Source organism: Trichoplusia ni, chromosome 12 (assembly GCF_003590095.1).
Source record: "Trichoplusia ni isolate ovarian cell line Hi5 chromosome 12, tn1, whole genome shotgun sequence".
In the NCBI taxonomy this organism is placed as follows: domain Eukaryota; kingdom Metazoa; phylum Arthropoda; class Insecta; order Lepidoptera; family Noctuidae; genus Trichoplusia; species Trichoplusia ni.
Window position 1 is genome coordinate 8,217,803 of NC_039489.1, and position 12,773 is coordinate 8,230,575.

A 12,773-nucleotide genomic window follows, 5' to 3' on the forward strand; every position below is an offset into this window, starting at 1 on the left:
ACGCTTGATTATCTAATCAAACTAGGTACTCATATATAGTTAATAAAAATTATTGTTGCAAGTTTAATAACAGCATACCTTAGAACTCCAAAACTAAGTGTGTTTAAGTATATAACCCTAAAGGTACATATATCTTACAAATGTAATAAAAGAGAAAGTTTGTATGTATGGATGTTTCTCTTTCACGCAAACACTTTAAACAAAACTTGGTACACAGAATACACAGATAGTTTATAACTCGGATTAATGTATGGCATAGATTTAATCCCGAATTTAGGTTCCCGAGAGATCATTTTCGACTTGTAACGGGCGGGCCCACGGGCAACAGCCAGTTCAAACTATTTTAGTCACTCCATTAGCTCACTACTCCGTGGCACCCGCATCTGACTACGCCTACACCCTAATCTCAGTTACTTAGCTGTTTCACCGTCAATTTGTACGTATAATGTACCGTGTATTAATTGCTTCCACTTTTTTGAGCGGGACAGTTTAGACTTTGGTAAACTAGGAAGGAGTTTAGTAGGTATTTTAATAGGAGTGCCATCATTGGGTAGAATGTAATCGCTTTTGGGTAAAAATAGAACAATATTACTGAGGCTCCAATGTCAGTCCGTCTGCCAGACTGTCTGTCCGTCCGCCACCGAGCTGTATCTCATGAACCGTGAAAAAAGTTAATAGACAGTTGAAATTTTTGCAGATAATTGCTGATGATGATGCTGCGCTAGAAATATTTGCATTTATTAGTTTAAATTCATAATTATATTTTAACCTCAAAATCCACTACTTAAGGTGTTATTACTCTAAAAATACTTCAAAAATTGAACCCCACTATTTATGCGAACTTATCCATTAAAATTGTCGTTCAAAAGCAAAATTAAGATGAAAAATCCGTTAATCCTGCTATCTTAAGAGGGATAATAAAAACGCTAAAATTTTCCCGCCCATATAATCTTTGAAGAATAAGAAATTAAGCTCTGAAAATTCTTTTAAGTGTTAAAAGAAACAGTTTCTTTGGTAAAATGGACATTGAATTGTATTCATTAGTTCTCTGTAAATGTACTTCGGTGGAAAATCTTATATTTTCTAATGTAGGTCTCGGGATTACTCATTCAATTTTTTTTTTGTACCTATAAACCTACTGACTTCAAGTATTTATTTTTATTTTTAGTACTCCTTGCTCTGGGGATACAAACGGATTCCTAACCCTGAAAGCCAGTCAGAGAGCCAGATAAATTTTCAGACATTTTAAAGTATTCTTCATGCTATAACAACAAAAACTATAATAGATAAAATATCGAGGTTAAGCAACGATTTTATATATAGTAGTTGGTGAGTGACAAAGAAAGTGGGAAACCCACAAATTTATTGGTCACCCAATCGCTTCTCGTTGTTTCTCCCACTCCCAAAAAGAGAAAGAGTACAAAAAAAAGTAACTGAGACCCTGTGGAATAATAAAAGTAGTTTTGTACGTGGTGGCAGAAATTTTACAAAATCCTAAGTCCTGTTTTACATACCTGTACCATTTTTTAAGTGCTTATAATGCATTTGACAATGGTCAGGGACGTAAAACCTCGTAGAACTATGATTTCCAGAAATAGAATCTCAAATCGATAACCCACAGCATGTATCGGTACGGATAGCCGAGTTTTTGAGGTCACCTCGCCAAACCCACGGAGTTTGATCCCTGCGTAGGACAAGCATTTGTGTGATCCACTAATGTTTGTCCTGAGTCTGGGTGTCTTTGTGAATGTGACTTGAATGTTCATGATCCCCGGAACACGAGGATTACATTCCTTGAATTCTTGTTAAAAAACATGACGAAAAAACATTAACGGCCCAAGTATTTGATTGCTTAGCATTGTTCTATATACATCGTTCGTAACAAAAGTGAAACCTTCGAAGCACTTCAAATATCTCCCTGGAGTATCAAAAGAAAAACCATCACAAATAAATTTCAATCAGTTTAAGTGATACGATGACTATGCACTTGTTATAAATGGGAACATATCGCAAATCGACACTCCTTTGATATCAATACTTGTACTATGAGATTCTGCAAAGCAGACAAGCAGAACTGTGGATGTAGGAGCGAGATAGCGCGCTACAAGCCGTGTAGTGTTGCCTCACTTCTACAACAGCAATATTCTTGTTTGAAGAACTGGTGGAAAGAGGTCAAGTCTTTAATAATAGGTCACGTGACGTCATAACATCGATAGACATTGCTAGGCACACCTTTTAATGACGATTCGAATCATTCGAGCATCGGTGTGAGTTTAATATAATTTATTCTTGGCTTTTTCTATTTCCTATTACGTCTCCCGCACTAAGGAATTTAGTTCTTGTGTAGCGAAGATTTCTGAAATATTGAAGCATACGTGGATAAAGTAAATTGTTGTCTCAAACGGGCATTGAAGCCGCTACACGTTGCACAGTAGAGCGTGTGGCGAAGTGACCTTTCACCACTCGTCTATCCGTGCAGTCAAACTACTATTTCCATAATTTTGAGCAATTCTCTATATTAACTGGCATTTAACACTTTTCTTGTATAAAAAGGGATCCCAATAGTATTAAAAATAACATTCTATATAGTACCACGTGGGATCACGCTTGAAAACCGAAGGGATGCCATCAGCGCTACCCAGCTCACCTAATATGTAAAGGTCTTGAGTGAAAGCCACCGCAGCGGTCGCATCGGATGACTTGCTAGATAATTTTAGTATGGTATAAGGGAAAAGAGTGAACGAGTTAAGAAACATATCATTTTAACAACAACAAAAAAAAACAACGGGTTGCTAAGGGAGTGCCGGCAGAAGTGAAAACTTCAATATCAACGTTGTGTATTTTTTATGTTCTGGAATTGTTATGGAATAATTTTGTACGAATTATTTTTATGATTATTATAAAAGTTCTATCTTTTATGTGATAGAATTCAGAATTTATTTATATCGCTATCGATGCAGTGTTGCTCTAAATAAATTTTCATCTTACGCTTTTTCAATCAGCATCACGTGACCCTGAAGCGAGTTTAGATGCTTCTACCCATACAAAAAAGTGCTTAGCGCCGCTAAAGGAGTTTTCACTTACAAAAACATAGGCAATCATAATAAAGTTTTCATGGAAGCGAATGACTGTTATTTTACGTTAAAAGAAAAAATGGTCAACAAAATGAATTCATCCAGTTCGAGGTTCTGAGGCATTAGAGGTAACAAACTTTAAAAAGGCAAATCAATTGAGCATTTCCTTCTTTTGTAAGTACTTCGAAAATATTTATTTATTTATATTTCTTTTTATACATCGAAAAATAAACAAAGGCGGTCTTAATGCCTGAAGCAGTTGTATTTCTGTTAATTACCGGTGGTCTCTGTGTTTTACAGTAGGTAACCACAACACGATATTACTTTTTGTTGAAGTTTTTCTCCGAACTGAATAATTAACGTTACCCGTTATTTTTAAATAAAAATTTATTAAGGTGCTTATTTAGAAATTAAGGTGCAGTGAAAAAACTACATGAAAATTGAAAAAATACGCACTAACTTAATGTTGAATTCTTAACTTATGTATTGCATGCAGTGTATTTTTTATCATTATTTTTATTTCAACTTTGTTTTCAGTATGACAATTTCCTATACTTTTTTCAAGCTTGGTTTTAGAAAATGTCAGAATTTAATGGACTTGATTGTATGTAACAACTATAGCAATAATTATTTTGCAAATTCATAAGTATTCTATTCTGACTTCAAATGTTCTCTTCAGCTCATGTCTTAACCGTCAGTATCAAAAAAGGTTGGGCATACAGCTCAAAGCGTCCACTTTCAGGACTTCCAATAGCTACTGGGTGTTATATAGCAATTTATTTTAACCATGATCATCAATTTTACTCAATACCTCTAAATTTCTAATCTTTGTGAGAAGTAACATATTTCCTTTTTTCACTTCCGTGTAAAAGTAGTTTAAATAAAATATATCAAATATTTTATCTGTTGATGTAAAGTTTATTATTTCATTGTATTTCATATGTCTAATTACGTTCAAAAAATCTTTAAGTAAAAAATTTTACTTCGTTATTTGGTTTCTCCAGCTTGCTTATTTTTAGGTGGAGCTAAATACCCATACATACAAAATAAAACGACTCACGCACACTAACTTAATTTTTAAGAATATTAATCGTATCTTTTTACCAGGAACTAATTTTATTTTCACTATCACAAAAAAACCTACTTCAAAACATATATTTCTGTGAATTAAATAATTTATACATTTAAATCCCAGTGCTTATACTAAAGTCCAAATACTATCATAACGTTGTTTAAGCAATATCATTTTGGGTGTAATAAAAAAAGAATCTCATTATAACCAATTTGCCCTCGCCCGACCGCGGCCAATTTGCACATTAATCATTTTTGATATTAAAATGCTAACACAACCTATTTCATGTTTCATCTTTCTGAAATTTTGTTAGGCTGGTCAGAAAATGACTGCTAGGTTATTTTACCCGAGGGAGTTTCTATATAATTTTAGGATTCCGTATTCAAGGGACAAAAAATGCTAAATAATAAATCCTAGTTCTAAAACACCGCTGTCTTTTTTAAGTTATGTGTCTAATTACCTGATACAGGGTAGATACCATCAATAATAAATAAAACATCTTGAGGATGGCCACGGATAGCCGAATGGTTGAGGTCATCACGACAAACCCACTGTTCGATCCCCGCTTAGGAGAAGCGTTTGTGTGATCCACAAATGCTAGTCCTGAGTCTGGGTGTATTTGTGCATGTAACTTGAATGTTTGTGAAACTCCGTGGCACAAGGATTAAAGTCTTTACTGCGGGAGTCATTTCTTGAAAAAAAAAACTGGATATCCAAATATTGAAGTCTGAAATCGCCAACCTGTAGTGAGATATCGTGGTGATTAATGCTCAAACCTTCTCTATAAGGGTATATTATATTTTATTAATATTATTTAAGCATCGAAAATGACCGTGTTAATTCATTTCATAATTTAAACTATCTGTGTACTAAGTTTCGTCTAAATCCGAATAGTAGTTTGTAACAAACACATCCAGTCACATAAACGTTCGCTTATAATATTAGTAGGACAAGGCAACACATACCTAATATTTGAAGTAAGTACCTCTAGACTAGAACTATGTCAATTTGTCTGCATTGTATGACGTCACACTGACACTTAGTTAGTACTTCATCTTGCCTAAAGACAGGAGTTTCCTTATTGACCTGGTTTCACCAAACGCAATGAAGATTCTCATAGAAGTTACATCACTCAAGTTTAGGTACTGTTCGTGTATTAATGTTTTTTACTTTGAAGAAAATCAAACAAAATTGAATTTTAATTTAAGTATGTAACACACAGAAAAGCCTAAGGCCTGTTTTAAAGAAAAATGCAGTAAAATAGAACCTAAAACCAAGGGTTTCTTCATAATATGTGAAAATTTAAACGTCTATCATTCAGGTTCTTGAAGACCAGCCTCTTGAAAAGGACAGCACAGTTATGTTTTTGCCCTTTGGGTACGGAATTCCTCTTAGAAAGTTACTCAAGGTTGTATAAAAAAAAACCTATTTTGTATTTTTTCGAAAATAAAATATACCTTCAGAATATATTATGTATATTCGGAATTTGAAAATCTAATGGACCACTTATAAGTCCTCTATTATGATATGCTGGTACAATAATCACAATATTAATCCATGTTTGTGCATGGATTAAAATTGGGAATATCGTCACTTGACTGATGTGATCAATGCTCAAACCTGCCCTAAATAGAAAGAGACGTATATTCAGCAGTGTGACATTCATAGGCATTATTTATGATTAATATGCCATGTCATCATGTCATGCTTGAAGCTCATTTAAACATTTCTATTTTAGCGATATCAAATCCAGCATACTATAATACAGGCCAGTACATAACATGTACCTGTCCGATTGACCAATAGCAATCGATTTGTCGCCAGTATCGACAGCCTGTTGGTTGCGGCCGCAGACGCGTCACTATGACGCCATGTCACTGTCGCGGCTGTATAATGCCGAGCCAACGCTCGTTTATCAAGTTAGGCCTTTTCGCAGAATAAAAAAGAGAAAATTTGGAATTTAGAATGGATTTTGTTCAGCCGATAGCCGAGTTGTTTAGGTCACTCTTTGATGTCGCCTAACATCACGTATATCACGTACTTTAATATTAGTAGAAATTAATTCTTATGATTTGGATGTATACTCGTCAAAAGACAAAGATCTAATTTCTTTGGACAGCAATCGTTTAAAGCTGAAATCCTTTTACTTTCATTTAACCGCTGAATCATTACGATGTAGTCATAGTACCATATTTAATTCACCTGAAAATACAAAAATAAAAAAAGTTGCTGTGTCAGTTTTATTTAAAAGTATTCGCAACTCGACAACAGCTAATTCTTTCACACATTCCGAAGGCGTGCGGAGACCACAGATTCCTCCAAGGCCTACTGTTGGCACGTTTCTTTCAGAAATTCCTATGTGTCACATGTTTTACCACTTTTGCCTTTTGCTTTAAGAAAAACGAACAAGGAACTTAAAGGAACTCATTCTTATCCATATTTCTTTACAGGAATGCCATTTTGAAAAGTCCACAGTATGATATTTCTAAGTGCCTGTACGATGGAAATGATTTCAAGGTATTTTCTTACTTATTACGTGTACTGATTCCATGTAACTCTAGATTGAGAATCGAGGAAGGCTTTGAGATAGCTTTTGCCCAGCAATGGAACACTGTCAGCTAGATCAAAACCGGTATTTTGATCTGAGAAAAAGTACCTTTAAGTATTCTCTGAGCATCATCATTCATAGTCTTCAAGAGCTAAACAATACCTTTTTACTTATTTTTTTTCTGAAATTGATCTACATTAAATTTTAATATACTTACGAGTATATCTTGACAATCAATAAAACTTAATAAGAAACTCGATTCATCCCCGTCGTTCCATTAATAATTATATTCCCTCCAAAATTAATATATTTTACATTAGCGTAAGCAGAATATAATTATAACTAATCATGGTAATATTGAAAAGTTAAAACGGAAGAAGGAAATGGGTCTTTAATGGAAAACCGGTTAATTACTTTTGTTTAAGTAAAATTTTCGCTTCTTCATAATTATTGACACCTTATTTATAATACATCTCCAAATATACCTCATTTCCCCAAGAAGATTGAAAATAGGCCAGAAAGGGCTTCTTTATCTATTTTTGTCATGTCTTAAAGTAATATCAGTGAAGTGAGAGGGACATGGAATATTACTTTACGAGGTGTTGGCAGGCCTCTGATAGATTGTCACTTCACTTAGCATGAGATATCCGAGTAAACCTGGGAAAACTGCAACTATATCCCGGAAAACTATCAGGCTAAATATTACTCCGATGTATCGCCTAAATATTTTGAAAATACAACATACTAGACCTAATTCATCTAGATTTCGTTTCAGTATCAAACGTTTCGATTAAAAAAAGAAACGCGGCATCTAAATCCGGCAACGTTGACAACAAGAACCCATCTTTATTCTACACTCGCCGTTGTCTGCGACTTCGTCTGCGTGGTTTTAAAGAGGTGATGAGCAATTAAAGTTTATAAATAATGATCAAGGGAGTTCTCTTTTCTAGCTTTGTCTTTTAAATATAATATCTTCGCTACTTTCTTATAATCTCCAATTATGCTGCTTTTTTATTTTTTCATTTTTTTTTATGAATAAAGCTTTCTAGATAATATATAGATATATTATCTAGAAAGCTATGTCCAATAGACTTATTCCTTTCGAGCATGTCTGTACTTTGGCCAGTCATACACCTCAAGGGGCTTGGTACAAAACACAAAACGTAATCTATCTAGCTTATACTGTAGCATCAAACGTTTCTCTTAAAAAAAGAAACGTGACGTTACAATCCAATCAACCAAAAATCTACCACGATTGATCCGAAAGTCAGAAGTCAATTCAAAACAACGTAGCGTCGAAGCTTAACTCGAGATTGGCCAGTAAGCTCCGCAAATCGAGTTCATTCTACAAGCGCTCATACTTTTAACAAGAATGACAGACACGGTTCTGACTAAATTCAAAACACGGACGATAGAAAGGAAGGGAAGTGATGAGATGATGAGTTACACGTTTCCAAGCGCTAATTAGAAATGAATAATTGAAATAAGAAAATAAAACTATGTTTATTTCGTAATCGAAATTTCGAAATTTTTGAGCGGTGGGCAGCGGGGTCCCGACTTGGCCGCGCTATTTCAATTAGGTAATGTTAAGCGTGAATAAAAGTTATTAAACAAATAATTAAGAATCCGCCTCACGAAACTAATCTTAAAAATGTACCTAGTCATACAGTTTCTTGGATAGTAAATTTTGGAGTAATTAATCAAGTATAATGATCATCTCCTCTTAACACTGACACAAGCGCATAGAATATGCCACTTTCTGTAACTTCTTACTCCTCGATACAGCCACGGCCAGAGAAAATTCACAGTTACTTATACTGAAGCACAATAGAAAATATGCTTTGAAAACAAGAGGAGCGAGCACTCGTAAAGAATTCATGATGCTGTAGAGGATTCAAACATTTCCCGATTCAAAGTTTCGGAGTTTTCAACTGCTTTGTATCTAGTTTGTGTTTTGGACGTTCTGTTGATATTTTGATTAATGCTTCATCAGTTTTTCGTGTAAATTTTAATTTTATGAAAATGTAATTTTATCGAAATTGGTGTGCTGATGTTTCAATGTATAATAATATTTTGTACTGTTCTTAAATCTGCTCAAATCTATACTATCCTTCAACTTAGCTTTTTCAAAACTATGTCTCGGTCTCTTCTTTAATTTTGACTTGTAACAGGTAAGTACACGTGTTTTAATGAGAGCGACTGCCTATCTGTCAACCTCAACCCAGTTACCTAGGCAACAAGTTAATAGAAGTATCACAGCCGGGATCCACAATTTAACGTAGGTAGCTTGCTCTACAGATCCATCTCAATAACGTTGCTTATACTCTATACAAAACTTTACAGAAAAATATATTTCTCCTAACAAAGTACAAGCAAGTTTCTACCACAACTAAATTCAGTCTTTGTAACTCTGCAGTAATTCTCTCTTATACAAAATCTAATCAAGATGCACCCATCATCCAGTCTCAGCATGTTTGACATGCAAATCGCGATCTTCATTTATTTATTTATACGCCCCACTTCAAGGATATACCGTCAAAGCGTGGTCTACCGCGTTTTACATAAAGTTGCCACTGACAGCTGGGGTTTTCTCATATTTGAAGAGTTGTGTTTTACAACAATATTTGAATAGGGTCTTAGATTATAGTTGAAGATAATATGTAAAAAAATATATAATCGACTTCAAATCATACTTTTGAACTAAATTGTGAAAAAATGTATGGGACCAAATGAATTTGATTTCCCGTTAAACTATAAAAACAAGTTAAAAATAATATAACAAATGATAATTAACACAGTCTCTCGTCCTTTTTTCTAAACCTTGCTTTAAAATGTATGTATACTAAGGAAACTATAAATCCATCCGTCTGTCACCGCTCCTTATCTCATGAACTGTAATAGGTATACAGATCATGAGTTTTTAAGTTTTGTTGAGGTTCCATTAGCAACTAATGTTTGTTGCTTATTTATTTTTCTTAAGGTTTATTGCGTTCATAAGGAGAATATCAAATGAAGCAAATTACTACTATTAATCCTAATTGCTTTCTAAATTAATACGAGCAAGACCTGTCTCGATTATAGATATCTGTATCTTAAACGGAGACAATTTTACGGCAAATTTTTCATACTTAGTGTTTTAATAACCTTGACATTTAGATTAACGGCATAGTGTTAGAACGGTAAATTAAAATGTATATTTAATAGCAATCCATCTTAATAAATACTCTTTCTTTAGATAAGCATGAATTTTAATGTGGATACTGTATTCCACAAAATATCATATCATCTTGATACACCTATTGCTAAAGGTTTACTGTTTTACTTCAATCGACTCCTGTCGTAAGGTAATGTAATTTGTGTGTCAGGAGAGTTTCACAAACATTTAAGTCAAATGCATAACAGACCCATAACAAGCGTTCATGGATGACGCAAATACTTGGACTCGGGGATTGAACCCGCGACTGGGTTTGGTGGCTCTAAATGCAGTTAAATTATAAAGCGTTACGCTTTAAGTTATTGTTTAACCAAAGTACCGATTTCCATTATTTTAGTATCAAGGTAAATTAGAAAATCTGTCTATTTTAACTTTTTTAAGTATGCCATTATTACATTTATTTATACCGCAAAATGTTGCTTCAGTAAACGAAAATTACGTCATTTCAAAAAGATAGAGAACCGTCCTGATTGTTAGTTTAATACTATGAACATTTTCCCCAAATTCGAAAGATAATATATTGCGATTTCCTGAAATTCTCCGTCACTGAGTTAAAGTGACATCAATGTATACTATAGATGTAAATAAGCTCGCCTCAAAACTAGCGCCATTGATCGGTCTTTAAGAGTAAACATTCATGTTTGCGGGCAAGAGTCAAAGTGTCATGTTGTGGACAGTTTCAGTAGGTTTTAAGGTAAAAAAACATTATCATCTCAAGCTGTAGTCCGGTAAAACTAAGATAGTTTGAACTAGAACACAGTTTTTTTTAGTTTACTTCATCTATCCGTCCATAAGAAGGCTTTTCCGAGCAAGGTTTATCCTTGAAATTTAATACTGAAATTTGATCGAGGTTTATTTCGGTAACAACGATGTTACCGAAATAAATTTGATACAAACTCTTAAATTTATTGGCACCCACGCTAGCCTGACGGTTCTGTACCCGTCAAAGTCGCGAGTCGTTCTCGCACTTGACTATTTCTTTGTTCTGTGATAATGTATGCAGATGGTTTTTGTTTTACAGATTCATATTACGAGAGAGAAAAAGGTAACCTGACTGGTGTGTCGAGCTAGTGATCGCAGATCGACAGATAGCCGAGTGGTTGATACCACGGAAAACTCACGCGACGACGTATCTCGGACAATCTCGGTTTTAATTCAAGCAAAACAAACTAGTTATACCAAATAAATGCTTGTCTACAGGCTGCTGTATATTTTTTTGTGAAACTTTGTGTAAATATATTAATGCGGCAATCTTGTAAACATCCACTTTTTTCTTGTACTTTACTAACCTAGCCTTTGTATGACTTTCCAATTAAATACATGGACAATCTTATTCAAACTCGGTAATAATTATAATTTTTTTTTTATGGATCCTACACACTTTCATATTCTTTAAGGAATACTAAATTTTTTGTACAAAAAAAATCGCCCTTTTTTTCTTTTCTTTGCAATTACCCACAGCTAAGGGACTAAGTTCCAGCATTCGTAATGTCCTTATAACAAAGGGATGACCTCTATAAGGAAAGGGACCGACAATAGGCCGAATAGGCACAATGGAGTGCAGCCTCTTTTGTATTTTGTCGAGAAGTGAATTTTCCAAGGAATGAGTTCGGAATTTTTGTGGACATACCAGAGTAGAGAATCTATTATATATGGTATGTTCATATCTAGATATTAAAGAGAATTGCCCCAAGCATTTGTGTAATTAATTGTAATAATAATAAATGGCATTGTGTCATTTTCGAGTGAGTTATGGTGTATTTCCTCTTTTACTATTGTTATTCCTGAGGAAATCTCCAAGACCGCAAATTACAAAACCGCACAGTATAGAAAATAAAATCAAACGTTTTTATTTCAAGATGCCATTTGCCGTGCACATAACTCAAAGCTGCCTATTTCAAAATGTCATTATTATGGAGAAGAACAGCAATAAACTGCATAGGTAACTTGTTTAAAAATAAATATATACTCGGTGATTTTTTTAGTCGTCTTACAGAAGGAGCCCAGTTCATTTATCCGACGTAAAATTCCCCTAGGCGCGATTATTATTTTTTTATCAATAACTAAAATAATAAGTATGAAGAAAAATTAAACAAGAGAAATCAGAAAACACTCATAAAAATGGTCAAAACGCCGCCGCCCGCGCCCCTCACCATTGTTAAAAGGCTCGGACCGCGCTCGCAACAGAACTATATTTCTAAAAAACTACGAATTGCATCATTATATTGAATAAAAATAGCATTTTAAATTTATTCAAATCTCATAAATATCTATTTTTTTATCATGAACGTGTTCTAGTCATTGGATACACGAACTGGACTGCTTTTGTAAGACGACTAAAAAATCAAGGTGTAAAAAAGTAAATCTTATACAATATTGTTTTGTATGCAAGTACAGCGCAAAATAGTAAAATAGTAAAAAATAAACTAGTCAATCTTTGAGTCAAACCAGAAATCTAAACAATTAAACAACCTCATGTTGACAGTGAACATTTTATTAAAGACTCCGGTTGATTCCGAAACTAGCAGAGCTTTTCCGATAAATACGCGTGAGTAAACCGTTATTAAATAAATCACAGCGAATATTAAAGAATGTACATAAGAATTAATACAGCTATATCACACCGCAAACAAAGGGAACATAGAACAATACATTTTATTTCTTAATTAATTTACCAACACACATATGAGTACAAGGGGTGTACTAACTTTCATTGTAATATTATTGCAGTGTGTAAGAGAGAAAGCGCACTACACAGTGTAGAGCGGCATCTCGTTTCTACAAAAGTGTTTATGCCACTTTAAGAGGACATGGTAGGGCTTAACGAATCATATATTAATTAGTAGAAACTCATTTTTAATTAAA